Here is a 22,620-nt window from a genome sequence, read left to right as displayed (position 1 = left end):
ATATATCCATGTTCATACCGATGGCGGTGAAGATATTTCCATGTCCATACAGATAGCGGTGTAGATATTTCCATGTTCATACACAGAGCGGTGTAGATTTTTCTATGTTCATACAGATAGCGGTGTAGATATTTCCATGTTCATACAGATAGCGGTGTAGTTATTTCCATGTGTAAAGAGATAGCTGTGTAGATATTTCCATGTATATGCAGATAGCTGTGTGGATATTTCCATTTTCATGCAGATAGCGGTTTAGATATTTCCATGTTCAAACAGATAGCGGTGTAGATATTTCCATGTTTATAGAGATAGCGGTGTAGATATTTCCATGTTCATACAGATAGAGGGGCTGATATTTCCATGTTCATACAGATAGCGGTGCTATTTCCATGTTTATACAGGTAGCGGTTTAGCTATTTCCATGTTTATACAGGTAGCAGTGTAGATATTTCCATGTTTATACAGAGAGCGGTGTAGATATATCCATGTTTATACAGATAGCTGTGTAGATATCTCCTTCTTAATACAGATGGCGGTGTAGATATTTATATGTTCATACAGATGGCGGTGCAGATATTTCCATGTTCATACAGATGGCTGTGTAGATATTTCCATGTTCATACAGATAGCGGTGTAGTTATTTCCATGTGTAAAGAGATAGCTGTGTAGATATTTCCATGTATATGCAGATAGCGGTGTAGATATTTCCATTTTCATGCTGATAGCGGTTTAGATATTTCCATGATCAAACAGATAGCGGTGTAGATATTTCCATGTTCATTCAGATAGCGGTGTAGCTATTTCCATGCTTTTGCAGATTGCGGTGAAAATGTATGCATGTTTACACAAATAGCGGTGTAGATATTTCCATGTTCATGCAGATAGCGGTGTAGATATTTCCATGTTCATCCAGATGGCTGTGTAGATATATCCATGTTCATACAGATTGCGGTGTAGATATTTCCATGTTCATTGAGATTGCGGTGTAGATATTTCCATGTTTATACAGATAGCGGTGTAGATATTTCCAAGTTTATACAGATAGCGGTGAAGATATCTCCATCTTAATACAGATGGCGGTGTAGATATTTATATGTTCATACAGATGGCAGTGCAGATATTTCCATGTTCATACAGATGGCAGTGTAGATATTTCCATGTTCATACAGATAGCGGTGTAGATATCTCCATTTTCACACAGATAGCGGTGTAGATATTTCCATGTTCATACAGATGGCGGTGCAGAAATTTCCATGTTCATACTGATAGCGGTGCTGATATTTCCATTTTTATACAGATAGCGGTGTAGATATTTCCATGTTTATACAGATAGCGGTGTAGATATTTCCATGTTTATACAGATAGCGGTGTAGATATCTCCTTAATACAGATGGCAGTGTAGATATTTATATGTTCATACAGATGGCAGTGAAGATATTTCCATGTTCATACAGATGGCGGTGTAGATATTTCCATGTTTATAGATATAGCGGTGTAGTTATTTCCATGTGTAAAGAGATAGCTGTGTAGATATTTCCATGTATATGCAGATAGCTTTGTAGATATTTCCATTTTCATACAGATAGCGGTGTAGATATTTTCATGTTCAAACAGAGAGCGGTGTAGATATTTCCATGTTCATACAGACAGCGGTGTAGATATTTCCATGTTCATACAGATAGCGGTGTAGATATTTCCATGTTCATATAGATAGCGGTGTAGATATTTCCATGTTCATACAGATAGCGGTGCTGATATTTCCATGTTTATGCAGATAGCGGTGCTGATGTTTCCATGTTTATACAGGTAGCAGTGTAGATATTTCCATGTTTATTCAGATAGCAGTGTAGATATCTCCATCTTAATACAGATAGCGGTGTAGATATTTATATGTTCATACAGATGGCGGTGCAGATATTTCCATGTTCATACAGATGGCGGTGTAGATATTTCCATGTTCATACAGATAGCGGTGTAGTTATTTCCATGTGTAAAGAGATAGATGTGTAGATATTTCCATGTATATGCAGATAGCTTTGTAGATATTTCCATTTTCACACAGATAGCGGTGTAGATATTTCCATCTTCAAACAGATAGCGGTGTGGAGATTTCCATGTTCATACAGAGTGCTGTGTAGATATATCCATGTTCATACAGATAGCGGTGTAGATATTTCCATGTTCATACAGATAGCGGTGTAGATATTTCCATGTTCATCCAGATGGCTGCGTAGATATATCCATGTTCATACCGATGGCGGTGAAGATATTTCCATGTCCATACAGATAGCGGTGTAGATATTTCCATGTTCATACAGATAGCGGTGTAGCTATTTCCATGTTCATACAGATACCGGTGTATGTATTTCCATGTTCATACAGATAGCAGTGCAGATATTTCCATGTTCATACAGATAGCAGTGTAGATATTTCCATGTTCATCCAGGAGGCTGTGAAGATATATCCATGTTCATACAGATGGCGGTGAAGATATTTCCATGTTCATACAGATAGCGGTGTAGCTATTTCCATGTGTAAAGAGATAGCTGTGTAGATATTTCCATGTATATGCAGATAGCTGTGTGGATATGTCCATTTTCATGCAGATAGCGGTTTAGAGATTTTCATGTTCAAACAGATAGCGGTGTAGATATTTCCATGTTCATAGAGATAGCGGTGTAGATATTTCCATGTTCATACAGATAGAGGGGCTGATATTTCCATGTTCATACAGATAGCGGTGCTGATATATCCATGTTTACACAGGTAGCGGATTAGATATTTCCATGTTTATACAGGTAGGAGTGTAGATATTTCCATGTTTATACAGAGAGCGGTGTAGATATATCCATGTTTATACAGATAGCGGTGTAGATATCTCCTTCTTAATACAGATGGCGGTGCTGATATTTCCAAGTTTATACAGGTAGCGGTGTAGATATTTCCATGTTTATACAGATAGCGGTGTAGATATTTCCATGTTTATAAAGATAGTGGTGTAGATATTTCCATGTTTTTTCAGATAGCGGTGTAGATATCTCCATCTTAATACAGATGGCGGTGTAGATATTTACATGTTCATACCGATGGCGGTGCAGATATTTCCATGTTCATACAGATGGCGGTGTAGATATTTCCATGTTCATACAGTTAGCGGTGTAGTTATTTCCATGAGTAAGGAGATAGCTGTGTAGATATTTCCATGTATATGCAGATAGCTGTGTAGATATTTCCATTTTCATGCAGATAGCGGTGTACATATTTCCATATTCAAACAGATAGCGGTGTAGATATTTCCATGTTCATACAGATAGCGGTGTAGATATTTCCATGTTTATACAGATCGCGGTGAAGATGTATGCATGTTTACAAAGATAGCGGTGTGGATATTTCCATGTTCATCCAGAGGGCTGTGTAGATATATCCATGTTCATACAGATAGCGGTGTAGATATTTCCATGTTCATACAGATAGCGGTGTAGATATTTCCATGTTCATCCAGATGGCTGTGTAGATATATCCATGTTCATACAGATGGCGGTGAAGAAATTTCCATGTTCATACAGATAGCGGTGTAGCTATTTCCAAGTTCATACAGATAGCGGTTTATGTATTTCCATGTTCATACAGATAGCGGTGTAGATATTTCCATGTTCATACAGATAGCGGTGTAGATATTTCCATGTTCATCCAGATGGCTGTGTAGATATATCCATGTTCATACAGAGGGCGGTGTAGATATTTCCATGTTCATAGAGATAGCGGTGTAGATATTTCCATGTTCATACAGATAGAGGGGCTGATATTTCCATTTTCATACAGATAGCGGTGCTGATATTTCCATGTTTGTACAGGTAGTGGTGTAGATATTTCCATGTTTATACAGGTAGCAGTGTAGATATTTCCATGTTTATACAGATAGCGGTGTGGATATTTCCATGTTTATACTGATAGCGGTGTAGATATCTCCATCTTAATACAGATGGCGGTGTAGATATTTATATGTTCATTCAGATGTCGGTGTAGATATTTCCATGTTCATACAGATAGCGGTGCTGATATTTCCATGTTTATACAGGCAGCGGTGTAGATATTTCCATGTTTGTACAGATAGCAGTGTAGATATCTCCATCTTAATACAGATGGCGGTGTAGATATTTATATGTTCATACAGATGGCGTTGCGGATATTTCCATGTTCATACAGATGGCAGTGTAGATATTTCCATGTTTATAGATATAGCGGTGTAGGTATTTCCATGTGTAAAGAGATGGCTGTGTAGATATTTCCATGTATATGCAGATAGCTTTTTAGATATTTCCATTTTCATGCAGATAGCGGTGTAGATATTTACATGTTCAAACAGATAGCGGTGTAGAAATTTCCATGTTCATTCAGATAGCTTTGTAGATATTTCCATGTTCATTCAGATAGCGGTGTAGATATTTCCATGTTCATACAGATAGCGGTGTAGATATTTCCATGTTCATACAGATAGCGGTGCTGATATTTCCAAGTTTATACAGGTAGCGGTGTAGATATTTCCATGTTTACACAGATAGCGGTGTAGATATTTCCATGTTTATAAAGATAGTGGTGTAGATATTTCCATGTTTTTTCAGATAGCGGTGTAGATATCTCCATCTTAATACAGATGGCGGTGTAGATATTTACATGTTCATACCGATGGCGGTGCAGATATTTCCATGTTCATACAGATGGCGGTGTAGATATTTCCATGTTCATACAGTTAGCGGTGTAGTTATTTCCATGAGTAAGGAGATAGCTGTGTAGATATTTCCATGTATATGCAGATAGCTGTGTAGATATTTCCATTTTCATGCAGATAGCGGTGTATATATTTCCATATTCAAACAGATAGCGGTGTAGATATTTCCATGTTCATACAGATAGCGGTGTAGATATTTCCATGTTTATACAGATCGCGGTGAAGATGTATGCATGTTTACACAGATAGCGGTGTGGATATTTCCATGTTCATCCAGAGGGCTGTGTAGATATATCCATGTTCATACAGATAGCGGTGTAGATATTTCCATGTTCATACAGATAGCGGTGTAGATATTTCCATGTTCATCCAGATGGCTGTGTAGATATATCCATGTTCATACAGATGGCGGTGAAGAAATTTCCATGTTCATACAGATAGCGGTGTAGCTATTTCCATGTTCATACAGATAGCGGTTTATGTATTTCCATGTTCATACATATAGCGGTGTAGATATTTCCATGTTCATACAGATAGCGTTGTAGATATTTCCATGCTTATACAGATTGCAGTGAAGATGTATGCATGTTTACACAGATAGCGGTGTAGATATTTCCATGTTCATGCAGATAGCGGTGTAGATATTTCCATGTTCATCCAGATGGCTGTGTAGATATATCCATGTTCATACAGATAGCGGTGTAGATATTTCCATGTTCATACAGATAGAAGTGTATATATTTCCATGTTCGTACAGATAGCGGTGTAGCTATTTCCATGTTCATGCAGATAGCGGTGTAGATACTTCCATGTTCATAGAGATAGCGGTGTAGATATTTCCATGTTCATACAGATAGCGGTGCTGATATTTCCATGTTTACAGGTAGCGGTGTATATATTTCCATGTTTATACAGATAGCGGTGTAGATATTTCCAGGTTTATAAAGACAGCGGTGTAGATATTTCCAAGTTTATACAGATAACGGTGAAGATATCTCCATCTTAATACAGATGGCGGTGTAGATATTTATATGTTCATACAGATGGCAGTGCAGATATTTCCATGTTCATACAAATGGCGGTGTAGATATTTCCATGTTTATAGAGATAGCGGTTTAGTTATTTCCATGTGTAAAGAGATAGGTTTGTAGATATTTCCATGTATATGCAGATAGCTGTGTAGATATTTCTATTTTCATGCAGATAGCGGTTTAGATATTTCCATGTTCAAACAGATAGCGGTGTAGATATTTCCATGTTCATACAGATAGCGGTGTAGATATTTCCATGTTTATACAGAGAGCGGTGAAACGTATGCAAGTTTACACAGATAGCGGTGTAGATATTTCCATGTTCATACAGATCACGGTGTAGATATTTCCATGTTCATCCAGATGGCTGTGTAGACATATCCATGTTCATACAGATGGCGGTGAAGATATTTCCATGTTCATACAGATAGCGGTGTAGATATTTCCATGTTCATACAGATAGCGGTGTAGATATTTCCATGTTCATCCAGATGGCTGTGTAGATATATCCATGTTCATACAGAGGGCGGTGTAGATATTTCCATGTTAATAGAGATAGCGGTGTAGATATTTCCATGTTCATTCAGATAGAGGGGCTGATATTTCCATTTTCATACAGATAGCGGTGCCGATATTTCCATGTTTGTACAGGTAGTGGTGTAGATATTTCGATGTTTATACAGGTAGCAGTGTAGATATTTCCATGTTTATACCGATAGCGGTGTGGATATTTCCATGTTTATACTGATAGCGGTGTAGATATCTCCATCTTAATACAGATGGCGGTGTAGATATTTATATGTTCATTCAGATGTCGGTGCAGATATTTCCATGTTCATACAGATGGCGGTGTAGATATTTCCATGTTCATACAGATAGCGGTGTAGTTATTTCCATGTGTAAAGATATAGCTGTGTAGATATTTCCATGTATATGCAGATAGCTGTGTAGATATTTCTATTTTCATGCTGATAGCCGTTTAGATATTTCCATGTTCAAACAGATAGCGGTGTAGATATTTCCATGTTCATACAGACAGCTTTGTAGATATTTCCATGCTTATACAGATTGCAGTGAAGATGTATGCATGTTTACACAGATAGCGGTGTAGATATTTCCATGTTCATGCAGATAGCGGTGTAGATATTTCCATGTTCATCCAGATGGCTGTGTAGACATATCCATGTTCATACAGATAGCGGTGTAGATATTTCCATGTTCATGCAGATAGAGGTGTAGATATTTCCATGTTCGTACAGATAGCGGTGAAGCTATTTCCATGTTCATGCAGATAGCGGTGTAGATATTTCCATGTTCATAGAGATAGCGGTGTAGATATTTCCATGTTCATACAGATAGCGGTGCTGATATTTATATGTTTATACAGGTAGCGGTGTAGATATTTCCATGTTTATACAGATAGCGGTGTAGATATTTCCAGGTTTATAGAGATAGCGGTGTAGATATTTCCAAGTTTATACAGATAGCAGTGAAGATATCTCCATCTTAATACAGATGGCGGTGTAGATATTTATATGTTCACACAGATGGCAGTGCAGATATTTCCATGTTCATTCAGATGGCGGTGTAGATATTTCCATGTTTATAGAGATAGCGGTGTAGTTATTTCCATGTGTAAAGAGATAGGTTTGTAGATATTTCCATCTATATGCAGATAGCTGTGTAGATATTTCTATTTTCATGCAGATAGCGGTTTAGATATTTCCATGTTCAAACAGATAGCGGTGTAGATATTTCCATGTTCATACAGACAGCGGTGTAGATATTTCCATGTTTATACAGATAGCGGTGAAACGTATGCATGTTTACACAGATAGCGGTGTAGATATTTCCATGTTCATACAGATCGCGGTGTAGATATTTCCATGTTCATCCAGATGGCTGTGTAGACATATCCATGTTCATACAGATAGCGGTGTAGATATTTCCATGTTCATACAGATAGCGGTGTAGATATTTCCATGTTCATCCAGATGGCTGTGTAGATATATCCATGTTCATACAGATGGCGGTGAAGAAATTTCCATGTGCATACAGATAGCGGTGTAGCTATTTCCATGTTCATACAGATAGCGGTGTATGTATTTCCATGTTCATACAGATAGCAGTGTAGATATTTCCATGTTCATACAGATAGCGGTGTAGATATTTCCATGTTCATCCAGATGGCTGTGTAGATATATCCATGTTCATACAGATGGCGGTGTAGATATTTCCATGTTCATAGTGATAGCGGTGTAGATATTTCCATGTTCATACAGATAGAGGGGCTGATATTTCCACGTTCATACAGATAGCGGCGCTGATATTTCCATGTTTATACAGGTAGTGGTGTAGATATTTCCATGTTTATAGAGGTAGCAGTGTAGATATTTCCATGTTTATACAGATAGCGGTGTGGATATTTCCATGTTTATACAGATAGCGGTGTAGATATCTCCATCTTAATACAGATGGCGGGGTAGATATTTATATGTTCATTCAGATGGCGGTGCAGATATTTCCATGTTCATACAGATGGCGGTGTAGATATTTCCATGTTCATACAGATAGCGGTGTAGTTATTTCCATGTGTAAAGAGATAGCTGTGTAGATATTTCCATGTATATGCAGATAGCTGTGTAGATATTTCTATTTTCATGCTGATAGCGGTTTAGATATTTCCATGTTCAAACAGATAGCGGTGTAGATATTTCCATGTTCATACAGATAGCGTTGTAGATATTTCCATGCTTATACAGATTGCAGTGAAGATGTATGCATGTTTACACAGATAGCGGTGTAGATATTTCCATGTTCATGCAGATAGCGGTGTAGATATTTCCATGTTCATCCAGATGGCTGTGTAGATATATCCATGTTCATACAGATAGCGGTGTAGATATTTCCATGTTCATACAGATAGAAGTGTATATATTTCCATGTTCGTACAGATGGCGGTGTAGCTATTTCCATGTTCATGCAGATAGCGGTGTAGATACTTCCATGTTCATAGAGATAGCGGTGTAGATATTTCCATGTTCATACAGATAGCGGTGCTGATATTTCCATGTTTACAGGTAGCGGTGTATATATTTCCATGTTTATACAGATAGCGGTGTAGATATTTCCAGGTTTATAAAGACAGCGGTGTAGATATTTCCAAGTTTATACAGATAACGGTGAAGATATCTCCATCTTAATACAGATGGCGGTGTAGATATTTATATGTTCATACAGATGGCAGTGCAGATATTTCCATGTTCATACAAATGGCGGTGTAGATATTTCCATGTTTATAGAGATAGCGGTTTAGTTATTTCCATGTGTAAAGAGATAGGTTTGTAGATATTTCCATGTATATGCAGATAGCTGTGTAGATATTTCTATTTTCATGCAGATAGCGGTTTAGATATTTCCATGTTCAAACAGATAGCGGTGTAGATATTTCGATGTTCATACAGATAGCGGTGTAGATATTTCCATGTTTGTACAGAGAGCGGTGAAACGTATGCAAGTTTACACAGATAGCGGTGTAGATATTTCCATGTTCATACAGATCGCGGTGTAGATATTTCCATGTTCATCCAGATGGCTGTGTAGACATATCCATGTTCATACAGATGGCGGTGAAGATATTTCCATGTTCATACAGATAGCGGTGTAGATATTTCCATGTTCATACAGATAGTGGTGTAGATATTTCCATGTTCATACAGATAGCCGTGTACATATTTCCATGTTCATACAGATAGCGGTGTAGATATTTCCGTGTTCATACAGATAGCGGTGCAGATATTTCCATGTTCATACAGATAGCGGTGCTGATATTTCCATGTTTATACAGATAGCGTTGTAGATATTTCCATGTTTCTACAGATAGCGGTGTAGATATCTCCTTCTTAATACAGATGGCGGTGTACGTATATATATGTTCATACAGATGGCTGTGAAGATATTTCCATGTTCATACTGATGGCGGTGTAGATATTTCCACGTTTATAGAGATAGCGGTGTAGTTATTTCCATGTGTAAAGAGATAGCTTTGTAGATATTTCCATGTATATGCAGATAGCTGTGTAGATATTTCCATTTTCATGCAGACAGCGGTGTAGATATTTCCATGTTCAAACAGATAGCGGTGTAGATATTTCCACGTTCATACAGATAGCGGTGTATATATATCCATGTTCATACAGTTAGCGGTGTAGATATTTCCATGTTAATACAGATTGCGGTGTAGATATTTCCATGTTCATACAGATAGCGGTGCTGATATTTCCAAGTTTATACAGGTAGCGGTGTAGATATTTCCATGTTTATACAAATAGTGGTGTAGATATTTTCATGTTTATACAGATAGCGGTGTAGATATTTCCATGTTTATACAGATAGCGGTGTAGATATCTCCATCTTAATACAGATGGCGGAGTAGATATTTCTATGTACATGCAGATGGCGGTGCAGATATTTCCATGTTCATACAGATAGTGGTGTAGTTATTTCCATGTGTAAAGAGATAGCTGTGTAGATATTTCCATGTATATGCAGATAGCTGTGTAGGTATTTCCATTTTCATGCAGACAGCGGTGTAGATAGTTCCATGTTCAAACAGATAGCGGTGTAGATATTTCCATGTTCATACATATAGCGGTGTAGATATTTCCATGTTCATACAGATAGCGGTGTAGATATTTCCATGTTCATACAGATAGCGGTGCTGTTATTTCCATGTTTATACAGGTAGCGGTGTAGATATTTCCATGTTTATACAGATAGCGGTGTAGATATTTCCATGTTTATACAGATAGCGGTGTAGATATTTCCATGTTTATACAGATAGCGGTGTACATATCTCCATGTTAATACAGACGGCGGTGTAGATATTTATATGTTCATACAGATGGCGGTGCAGATATTTCCATATTCATACAGATAGCGGTGTAGCTATTTCCATGTTCATACAGATAGCGGTGTAGATATTTCCATGTTCATCCAGATGGCTGTGTAGACATATCCATGTTCATACAGATGGCAGTGAAGATAATTCCATGTTTATACATCTAGCGGTGTAGATATTTCCATGTTCATACAGATAGCGGTGTAGGTATTTCCATGTTCATACAGATAGAGGGGCTGATATTTCCATGTTCATACAGATAGCGGTGCTGATATTTCCATGTTTATACAGATGGCGGTGTAGATATTTCCATGTTCATACAGATAGCGGTGTAGTTATTTCCATGTGTAAAGAGATACCTGTGTAGATATTTCCATGTATATGCAGATAGCTCTGTAGATATTTCCATTTTCATGCAGATAGCGGTGTAGATATTTCCATGTTCAAACAGATAGCGGTGTAGACATTTCCATGTTCATTCAGATAGCGGTGAAGATATTTCCATGTTTATACAGATTGAGGTGAAGATGTATGCATATTTACACAGATTGTGGTGTAGATATTTCCATGTTCATACAGATAGCGGTGTAGATATTTCCATGTTCATCCAGATGGCTGTGTAGATATATCCATGTTCATACAGATAGCGGTGTAGATATTTCCATGTTCATACAGGTAGTGGTGTAGATATTTCCATGTTCATACAGATAGCGGTGTAGCTATTTCCATGTTCATACAGATAGCGGTGTAGATATTTCCATGTTCATAGAGATAGCGGTGCAGATATTTCCGTGTTCATACAGATAGCGGTGCTGATATTTCCATGTTTATACAGGTAGTGGTGTAAATATTTCCATGTTTATACAGATAGCGGTGTAGATATTTCTATGTTTATACAGATAGCCGTGTAGATATTTCCATGTTTATACATATAGCCGTGTAGATATCTCCATCTTAATATAGATTGGGGTGTAGATATTTATATCTTCATACAGATGTCGGTGCAGATATTTCCATGTTCATACAGATGGCAGTGTAGATATTTGCATGTATATAGAGATAGCGGTGTAGTTATTTCCATGTGTAAAGAGATAGCTTTGTAGATATTTCCATGTATATGCAGATCGCTGTGTAGATATTTCCATTTTCATGCAGGTAGCGGTGTAGATATTTCCATGTTCAGATAGCGGTGTAGATATTTCCATGTTCATGCAGATAGCAGTGTAGATATTTCCATGTTTATACAGATAGCGGTGAAGATGTATGCATGTTTATACAGATAGCGGTGTAGATATTTCCATGTTCATCCAGATGGCTGTGTTGATATATCCATGTTCATACAGATGGCGGTGAAGATATTTCCATGTTCATACAGATAGCGGTGTAGTTATTTCCGTGTGTAAAGAGATAGCTGTGTAGATATTTCCATGTATATGCAGATAGCTGTGTAGATATTTCCATTTTCATGCAGATAGCAGTGTAGATATTTCCATGTTCAAACAGACAGCTGTGTAGATATTTCCATTTTCATGCAGATAGCGGTGTAGATATTTCCATGTTCATAGAGAGAGCGTTGTAGATATTTCCATGTTCATACAGATAGCGGTGTAGATATTTCCATGTTTATACAGATAGTGGTGAAGATGTATGCATGTTTACACAGATAGCGGTGTAGATATTTCCATGTTCATACAGATAGCGGTGTAGATATTTCCATGTTCATCCAGATGGCTGTGTAGACATATCCATGTTCATACAGATGGCGGTGAAGATATTTCCATGTTCATACAGATAGCGGTGTAGATATTTCCATGTTCATCCAGATGGCTGTGTAGTTATATCCATGTTCATACAGATAGCGGTGTAGATATTTCCATGTTCATACAGATAGCGGTGTAGATATTTCCATGTTCATACAGATAGCGGTGTAGATATTTCCATGTTCATACAGATAGCGGTGTAGATATTTCCATGTTCATACAGGTAGCGGTGTAGATATTTCCATGTTCATACAGATAGCGGTGCTGATATTTCCGTGTTTATACAGGCAGTGGTGTAGATATTTCCATGTTTATACAGATAGTTATGTAGATATCTCCTTCTTAATACAGATGGCGGTGTAGATATTTATATGTTCATACAGATGGCGGTGCAGATATTTCCATGTTCATACAGATGGTGGTGTAAATATTTCCATGTTTATAGATATAGCAGTGTAGTTATTTCCATGTGTAAAGAGATAGCTGTGTATATATTTCCATGTATATGCAGATAGCTTTGTAGATATTTCCATTTTCATGCAGTTAGCGGTGTAGATATTTACATGTTCAAACAGATAGCGGTGTAGGTATTTCCATGTTCATTCAGATAGCTTTGTAGATATTTCCATGTTCATACAGATAGCGGTGTTGATATTTCCATGTTCATAAAGATAGCGGTGTAGATATTTCCATGTTCATACAGATCGCGGTGCTGATATTTCCATGTTTATACAGGTAGCGGTGCAGATATTTCCATGTTTATACAGATAGCGGTGCAGATATTTCCATGTTAATACAGATAGCGGTATAGATATCTCCATCTTAATACAGATGTTGGTGTAGATATTTATATGTTCATACAGATGGCGGTGCAGATATTTCCATGTTCATACAGATGGCCGTGTAGATATTTCCATGTTCAGATAGCGGTGTAGTTATTTCCATGTTCATACAGACAGCGGTGTAGATATTTCCATGTTCATACAGATAGCGGTGTAGATATTTCCATGTTCATACAGGTAGCGGTGTAGTTTTTTCTATGTTCATACAGATAGCGGTGTAGATATTTCCATGTTCATACAGATAGCGGTGTAGTTATTTCCATATGTAAAGAGATAGCTGTGTAGATATTTCCATGTATATGCAGATAGCTGTGTGGATATTTCCATTTTCATGCAGATAGCGGTTTAGATATTTCCATGTTCAAACAGATAGCGGTGTAGATATTTCCATGTTTATAGAGATAGCGGTGTAGATATTTCCATGTTCATAGAGATAGAGGGGCTGATATTTCCATGTTCATACAGATTGCGGTGCTATTTCCATGTTTATACAGGTAGCAGTTTAGATATTTCCATGTTTATACAGGTAGCAGTGTAGATATTTCCATGTTTATACAGAGAGCGGTGTAGATATATCCATGTTTATACAGATAGCTGTGTAGATATTTCCTTCTTAATACAGATGGCGGTGTAGATATTTATATGTTCATACAGATGGCGGTGCAGATATTTCCATGTTCATACAGATGGCTGTGTAGATATTTCCATGTTCATACAGATAGCGGTGTAGTTATTTCCATGTGTAAAGAGATAGCTGTGTAGATATTTCCATGTATATGCAGATAGCTGTGTAGATATTTCCATTTTCATGCTGATAGCGGTTTAGATATTTCCATGATCAAACAGATAGCGGTGTAGATATTTCCATGTTCATTCAGATAGCGGTGTAGCTATTTCCATGCTTTTGCAGATTGCGGTGGAAATGTATGCATGTTTACACAAATAGCGGTGTAGATATTTCCATGTTCATGCAGATAGCGGTGTAGATATTTCCATGTTCATCCAGATGGCTGTGTAGATATATCCATGTTCATACAGATAGCGGTGTATATATTTCCATGTTCATTGAGATTGCGGTGTAGATATTTCCATGTTTATACAGATAGCGGTGTAGATATTTCCAAGTTTATACAGATAGCGGTGAAGATATCTCCATCTTAATACAGATGGCGGTGAAGATATTTATATGTTCATACAGATGGCAGTGCAGATATTTCCATGTTCATACAGATGGCGGTGTAGATATTTCCATGTTCATACAGATAGCGGTGTAGATATCTCCATGTTCACACAGATAGCGGTGTAGATATTTCCATGTTCATACAGATGGCGGTGCAGAAATTTCCATGTTCATATTGATAGAGGTGCTGATATTTCCATTTTTAAACAGATAGCGGTGTAGATATTTCCATGTTTATACAGATAGCGGTGTAGATATTTCCATGTTTATACAGATAGCGGTGTAGATATCTCCTTAATACAGATGGCAGTGTAGATATTTATATGTTCATACAGATGGCAGTGAAGATATTTCCATGTTCATACAGATGGCGGTGTAGATATTTCCATGTTTATAGATATAGCGGTGTAGTTATTTCCATGTGTAAAGAGATAGCTGTGTAGATATTTCCATGTATATGCAGATAGCTTTGTAGATATTTCCATTTTCATACAGATAGCGGTGTAGATATTTACATGTTCAAACAGATAGCGGTGTAGATATTTCCATGTTCATACAGATAGCGGTGTAGATATTTCCATGTTCATACAGATAGCGGTGTAGATATTTCCATGTTCATACAGATAGCGGTGTAGATATTTCCATGTTCATACAGATAGCGGTGCTGATATTTCCATGTTTATGCAGATAGCGGTGCTGATGTTTCCATGTTTATACAGGTAGCAGTGTAGATATTTCCATGTTTATTCAGATAGCAGTGTAGATATCTCCATCTTAATACAGATGGCGGTGTAGATATTTATATGTTCATACAGATGGCGGTGCAGATATTTCCATGTTCATACAGATGGCGATGTAGATATTTCCATGTTCATACAGATAGCGGTGTAGTTATTTCCATGTGTAAAGAGATAGATGTGTAGATATTTCCATGTATATGCAGATAGCTGTGTAGATAGTTCCATTTTCATGCAGATAGTGGTGTATATATTTCCATCTTCAAACAGACAGCGGTGTACATATTTCCATGTTCATACAGATAGCGGTGTAGATATTTCCAAGTTTTTACAGACAGCGGTGAAGATGTATGCATGTTTACACAGATAGCGGTGTGGAGATTTCCATGTTCATACAGAGTGCTGTGTAGATATATCCATGTTCATACAGATAGCGGTGTAGATATTTCCATGTTCATACAGATAGCGGTGTAGATATTTCCATGTTCATCCAGATGGCTGCGTAGATATATCCATGTTCATACCGATGGCGGTGAAGATATTTCCATGTCCATACAGATAGCGGTGTAGATATTTCCATGTTCATACACAGAGCGGTGTAGATTTTTCTATGTTCATACAGATAGCGGTGTAGATATTTCCATGTTCATACAGATAGCGGTGTAGTTATTTCCATGTGTAAAGAGATAGCTGTGTAGATATTTCCATGTATATGCAGATAGCTGTGTGGATATTTCCATTTTCATGCAGATAGCGGTTTAGATATTTCCATGTTCAAACAGATAGCGGTGTAGATATTTCCATGTTTATAGAGATAGCGGTGTAGATATTTCCATGTTCATACAGATAGAGGGGCTGTTATTTCCATGTTCATACAGATAGCGGTGCTATTTCCATGTTTATACAGGTAGCGGTTTAGCTATTTCCATGTTTATACAGGTAGCAGTGTAGATATTTCCATGTTTATACAGAGAGCGGTGTAGATATATCCATGTTTATACAGATAGCTGTGTAGATATCTCCTTCTTAATACAGATGGCGGTGTAGATATTTATATGTTCATACAGATGGCGGTGCAGATATTTCCATGTTCATACAGATGGCTGTGTAGATATTTCCATGTTCATACAGATAGCGGTGTAGTTATTTCCATGTGTAAAGAGATAGCTGTGTAGATATTTCCATGTATATGCAGATAGCGGTGTAGATATTTCCATTTTCATGCTGATAGCGGTTTAGATATTTCCATGATCAAACAGATAGCGGTGTAGATATTTCCATGTTCATTCAGATAGCGGTGTAGCTATTTCCATGCTTTTGCAGATTGCGGTGAAAATGTATGCATGTTTACACAAATAGCGGTGTAGATATTTCCATGTTCATGCAGATAGCGGTGTAGATATTTCCATGTTCATCCAGATGGCTGTGTAGATATATCCATGTTCATACAGATTGCGGTGTAGATATTTCCATGTTCATTGAGATTGCGGTGTAGATATTTCCATGTTTATACAGATAGCGGTGTAGATATTTCCAAGTTTATACAGATAGCGGTGAAGATATCTCCATCTTAATACAGATGGCGGTGTAGATATTTATATGTTCATACAGATGGCAGTGCAGATATTTCCATGTTCATACAGATGGCAGTGTAGATATTTCCATGTTCATACAGATAGCGGTGTAGATATCTCCATTTTCACACAGATAGCGGTGTAGATATTTCCATGTTCATACAGATGGCGGTGCAGAAATTTCCATGTTCATACTGATAGCGGTGCTGATATTTCCATTTTTATACAGATAGCGGTGTAGATATTTCCATGTTTATACAGATAGCGGTGTAGATATTTCCATGTTTATACAGATAGCGGTGTAGATATCTCCTTAATACAGATGGCAGTGTAGATATTTATATGTTCATACAGATGGCAGTGAAGATATTTCCATGTTCATACAGATGGCGGTGTAGATATTTCCATGTTTATAGATATAGCGGTGTAGTTATTTCCATGTGTAAAGAGATAGCTGTGTAGATATTTCCATGTATATGCAGATAGCTTTGTAGATATTTCCATTTTCATACAGATAGCGGTGTAGATATTTACATGTTCAAACAGAGAGCGGTGTAGATATTTCCATGTTCATACAGACAGCGGTGTAGATATTTCCATGTTCATACAGATAGCGGTGTAGATATTTCCATGTTCATATAGATAGCGGTGTAGATATTTCCATGTTCATACAGATAGCGGTGCTGATATTTCCATGTTTATGCAGATAGCGGTGCTGATGTTTCCATGTTTATACAGGTAGCAGTGTAGATATTTCCATGTTTATTCAGATAGCAGTGTAGATATCTCCATCTTAATACAGATAGCGGTGTAGATATTTATATGTTCATACAGATGGCGGTGCAGATATTTCCATGTTCATACAGATGGCGGTGTAGATATTTCCATGTTCATACAGATAGCGGTGTAGTTATTTCCATGTGTAAAGAGATAGATGTGTAGATATTTCCATGTATATGCAGATAGCTTTGTAGATATTTCCATTTTCACACAGATAGCGGTGTAGATATTTCCATCTTCAAACAGATAGCGGTGTGGAGATTTCCATGTTCATACAGAGTGCTGTGTAGATATATCCATGTTCATACAGATAGCGGTGTAGATATTTCCATGTTCATACAGATAGCGGTGTAGATATTTCCATGTTCATCCAGATGGCTGCGTAGATATATCCATGTTCATACCGATGGCGGTGAAGATATTTCCATGTCCATACAGATAGCGGTGTAGATATTTCCATGTTCATACACAGAGCGGTGTAGATTTTTCTATGTTCATACAGATAGCGGTGTAGATATTTCCATGTTCATACAGATAGCGGTGTAGTTATTTCCATGTGTAAAGAGATAGCTGTGTAGATATTTCCATGTATATGCAGATAGCTGTGTGGATATTTCCATTTTCATGCAGATAGCGGTTTAGATATTTCCATGTTCAAACAGATAGCGGTGTAGATATTTCCATGTTTATAGAGATAGCGGTGTAGATATTTCCATGTTCATACAGATAGAGGGGCTGATATTTCCATGTTCATACAGATAGCGGTGCTATTTCCATGTTTATACAGGTAGCGGTTTAGCTATTTCCATGTTTATACAGGTAGCAGTGTAGATATTTCCATGTTTATACAGAGAGCGGTGTAGATATATCCATGTTTATACAGATAGCTGTGTAGATATCTCCTTCTTAATACAGATGGCGGTGTAGATATTTATATGTTCATACAGATGGCGGTGCAGATATTTCCATGTTCATACAGATGGCTGTGTAGATATTTCCATGTTCATACAGATAGCGGTGTAGTTATTTCCATGTGTAAAGAGATAGCTGTGTAGATATTTCCATGTATATGCAGATAGCGGTGTAGATATTTCCATTTTCATGCTGATAGCGGTTTAGATATTTCCATGATCAAACAGATAGCGGTGTAGATATTTCCATGTTCATTCAGATAGCGGTGTAGCTATTTCCATGCTTTTGCAGATTGCGGTGAAAATGTATGCATGTTTACACAAATAGCGGTGTAGATATTTCCATGTTCATGCAGATAGCGGTGTAGATATTTCCATGTTCATCCAGATGGCTGTGTAGATATATCCATGTTCATACAGATTGCGGTGTAGATATTTCCATGTTCATTGAGATTGCGGTGTAGATATTTCCATGTTTATACAGATAGCGGTGTAGATATTTCCAAGTTTATACAGATAGCGGTGAAGATATCTCCATCTTAATACAGATGGCGGTGTAGATATTTATATGTTCATACAGATGGCAGTGCAGATATTTCCATGTTCATACAGATGGCAGTGTAGATATTTCCATGTTCATACAGATAGCGGTGTAGATATCTCCATTTTCACACAGATAGCGGTGTAGATATTTCCATGTTCATACAGATGGCGGTGCAGAAATTTCCATGTTCATACTGATAGCGGTGCTGATATTTCCATTTTTATACAGATAGCGGTGTAGATATTTCCATGTTTATACAGATAGCGGTGTAGATATTTCCATGTTTATACAGATAGCGGTGTAGATATCTCCTTAATACAGATGGCAGTGTAGATATTTATATGTTCATACAGATGGCAGTGAAGATATTTCCATGTTCATACAGATGGCGGTGTAGATATTTCCATGTTTATAGATATAGCGGTGTAGTTATTTCCATGTGTAAAGAGATAGCTGTGTAGATATTTCCATGTATATGCAGATAGCTTTGTAGATATTTCCATTTTCATACAGATAGCGGTGTAGATATTTTCATGTTCAAACAGAGAGCGGTGTAGATATTTCCATGTTCATACAGACAGCGGTGTAGATATTTCCATGTTCATACAGATAGCGGTGTAGATATTTCCATGTTCATATAGATAGCGGTGTAGATATTTCCATGTTCATACAGATAGCGGTGCTGATATTTCCATGTTTATGCAGATAGCGGTGCTGATGTTTCCATGTTTATACAGGTAGCAGTGTAGATATTTCCATGTTTATTCAGATAGCAGTGTAGATATCTCCATCTTAATACAGATAGCGGTGTAGATATTTATATGTTCATACAGATGGCGGTGCAGATATTTCCATGTTCATACAGATGGCGGTGTAGATATTTCCATGTTCATACAGATAGCGGTGTAGTTATTTCCATGTGTAAAGAGATAGATGTGTAGATATTTCCATGTATATGCAGATAGCTTTGTAGATATTTCCATTTTCACACAGATAGCGGTGTAGATATTTCCATCTTCAAACAGATAGCGGTGTGGAGATTTCCATGTTCATACAGAGTGCTGTGTAGATATATCCATGTTCATACAGATAGCGGTGTAGATATTTCCATGTTCATACAGATAGCGGTGTAGATATTTCCATGTTCATCCAGATGGCTGCGTAGATATATCCATGTTCATACCGATGGCGGTGAAGATATTTCCATGTCCATACAGATAGCGGTGTAGATATTTCCATGTTCATACAGATAGCGGTGTAGCTATTTCCATGTTCATACAGATACCGGTGTATGTATTTCCATGTTCATACAGATAGCAGTGCAGATATTTCCATGTTCATACAGATAGCAGTGTAGATATTTCCATGTTCATCCAGGAGGCTGTGAAGATATATCCATGTTCATACAGATGGCGGTGAAGATATTTCCATGTTCATACAGATAGCGGTGTAGCTATTTCCATGTGTAAAGAGATAGCTGTGTAGATATTTCCATGTATATGCAGATAGCTGTGTGGATATGTCCATTTTCATGCAGATAGCGGTTTAGAGATTTTCATGTTCAAACAGATAGCGGTGTAGATATTTCCATGTTCATAGAGATAGCGGTGTAGATATTTCCATGTTCATACAGATAGAGGGGCTGATATTTCCATGTTCATACAGATAGCGGTGCTGATATATCCATGTTTACACAGGTAGCGGATTAGATATTTCCATGTTTATACAGGTAGCAGTGTAGATATTTCCATGTTTATACAGAGAGCGGTGTAGATATATCCATGTTTATACAGATAGCGGTGTAGATATCTCCTTCTTAATACAGATGGCGGTGTAGATATTTATATGTTCATACAGATGGCGGTGCAGATATTTCCGTGTTCATACAGATGGCTGTTTAGATATTTCCATGTTCATACAGATAGCGGTGTAGTTATTTCCATGTGTAAAGAGATAGCTGTGTAGATATTTCCATGTATATGCAGATAGCTGTGTAGATATTGCCAATTTCATGCTGATAGCGGGTTAGATATTTCCATGATCAAACAGATAGCGTTGTAGATATTTCCATGTTCATTCAGATAGCGGTGTAGCTATTTCCATGCTTTTGCAGATTGCGGTGAAGATGTATGCATGTTTACACAAATAGCGGTGTAGATATTTCCATGTTCATGCAGATAGCGGTGTAGATATTTCCATGTTCATCCAGATGGCTGTGTAGATATATCCATGTTCACACAGATAGCGGTGTAGATATTTCCATGTTTATACAGATAGCGGTGTAGATATTTCCATGTTTATACAGATAGCAGTGTAGATATTTCGATGTTTATACAGATAGCGGTGTAGATATCTCCTTCTTAATACAGATGGCGGTGCAGATATTTATATGTTCATACACATGGCGGTGCAGATATTTCCATGTTCATACAAATGGCGGTGTAGATATTTCCATGTTCATACAGATAGCGGTGTAGATATCTCCATGTTCACACAGATAGCGGTGTAGATATTTCCATGTTCATACAGATGGCGGTGCAGATATTTCCATGTTCATACTGATAGCGGTGCTGATATTTCCATTTTTATACAGATAGCGGTGTAGATATTTCCATGTTTATACAGATAGCGGTGTAGATATTTCCATGTTTATACAGATAGCGGTGTAGATATCTCCTTAATACAGATGGCGGTGAAGATATTTATATGTTCATACAGATGGCAGTGAAGATATTTCCATGTTCATACAGATGGCGGTGTAGATATTTCCATGTTTTTAGAGATAGCGGTGTAGTTATTTCCATGTGTAAAGAGATAGCTGTGTAGATATTTCCATGTATATGCAGATAGCTGTGTAGATATTTCCATTTTCATGCAGACAGCGGTGTAGATATTTCCATGTTCAAACAGATATCGGTGTATATATTTCCATGTTCATACAGATAGCGGTGTATATATTTCCATGTTCATACAGATAGCGGTGTAGATATTTCAATGTTCATACAGATAGCGGTGTAGATATTTCCATGTTCATACAGATAGCGGTGTAGATATTTCCATGTTCATACAGATAGCGGTGTAGATATTTCCATGTTCATCCAGATGGCTGTGTAGTCATATCCATGTTCACACAGATGGCGGTGAAGATAATTCCATGTTCATCTAGCGGTGTAGATATTTCCATGTTCATACAGATAGCGGTGTAGATATTTCCATGTTCATACAGATAGAGGGGCTGATATTTCCATGTTCATACAGATAGCGGTGCTGATATTTCCATGTTTATACAGATAGCGGTGTAGACATTTCCATGTTTATACAGATAGCGGTGTAGATATCTCCATCTTAATACAGATGGCGGTGTAGATGTTTATATGTTCATACAGTTGGCTGTGCAGATATTTCCATGTTCATACAGATAGCGGTGTAGTTATTTCCATGTGTAAAGAGATAGCTGTGCAGATATTTCCAGGTATATGCAGATAGCTGTGTAGATATTTCCATTTTCATGCAGATAGCGGTTTAGATATTTACATGTTCAAACAGATAGCGGTGTAGCTATTTCCACGTTCATACAGATAGCGGTGTAGATATCTCCATGTTCACACAGATAGCGGTGTAGATATTTCCAT

Source organism: Gorilla gorilla, chromosome 6 (genome assembly GCF_029281585.2).
Source record: "Gorilla gorilla gorilla isolate KB3781 chromosome 6, NHGRI_mGorGor1-v2.1_pri, whole genome shotgun sequence".
Lineage (NCBI taxonomy): Eukaryota > Metazoa > Chordata > Mammalia > Primates > Hominidae > Gorilla > Gorilla gorilla.
This window is presented reverse-complemented; position numbering follows the sequence as displayed.